Raw genomic sequence first — 819 nt, 5'->3', positions numbered from 1 at the left:
AGTGAAAGGATGGAAAAAGATGCTCTATGTTAATGAGAATCTCAAATGGGCAGGTGTAGCCCCCCTAATATCAGACAAAATAGACTTTAACACAAAAACAGTTAAAAGTGACAAAGAAATGCACTATGTAATGATTAAAGGATCAATTCAACAGGAAGATATGACTATAATAAATGTATATGCACCCAATGCCAGGGTGCTTGGCTATTTACAACAAATGTTAATAGATCTAAAAAAAGACATAGACACCCATACAATAGTAATAGGTGACATCAACACCTCACTTTCATCTATAGACAGATCAAGTAAACACAAAAGCAACAAAGAAACAGCAGAGTTGATGGACCAAATGGACCTAAGTGATATCTATAGAATCCTTCATCCCAGAGTTGCAGATTTCTCATTCTTTTTATCAGTTCATGGACCTTTCTCTTGGATATACCATATACTAGGCCATAAAGAAAGTCTCAGCAAATTCAAAAAAATTATAATCATACCATTCATATTTTCTGATATTAAACTGATAAGAACAGATACTACACTTGATCTTAGCCAAAAGGCCGAGAAGTGATCCCATTCATATTTTCTGACCACAATGGAACAAAGCTAGAAATTAACAACTCAAGAATCTCAAGAACATATGCAAACATGTGGAGACTAAGAAAACATGCTCTGGAATGAGCAGTTGGTCAGAGAAGAAATCAAAAAATTTCTGGGAATAAAAACATTGCTAGATTACAATATAACATATCAAATCTCATGGGACAGAGAAAAAGCAGTGGTAAGAGAGACGTTTATAGCAATTGATGCCTACATCAA

General features: G+C 34.3%; 1 pseudogene; it reads right to left on the bottom strand.

The window, feature by feature from the left end:
- Window positions 1–459: 459 nt before the first annotated feature.
- Window positions 460–572, bottom strand: LOC138843613 (U2 spliceosomal RNA; annotated as a pseudogene).
- Window positions 573–819: the final 247 nt, after the last annotated feature.

Source organism: Oryctolagus cuniculus, chromosome 8, assembly GCF_964237555.1.
Source record: "Oryctolagus cuniculus chromosome 8, mOryCun1.1, whole genome shotgun sequence".
Taxonomy (NCBI): Eukaryota; Metazoa; Chordata; class Mammalia; order Lagomorpha; family Leporidae; genus Oryctolagus; species Oryctolagus cuniculus.
This window is presented reverse-complemented; position numbering and strand designations above follow the sequence as displayed.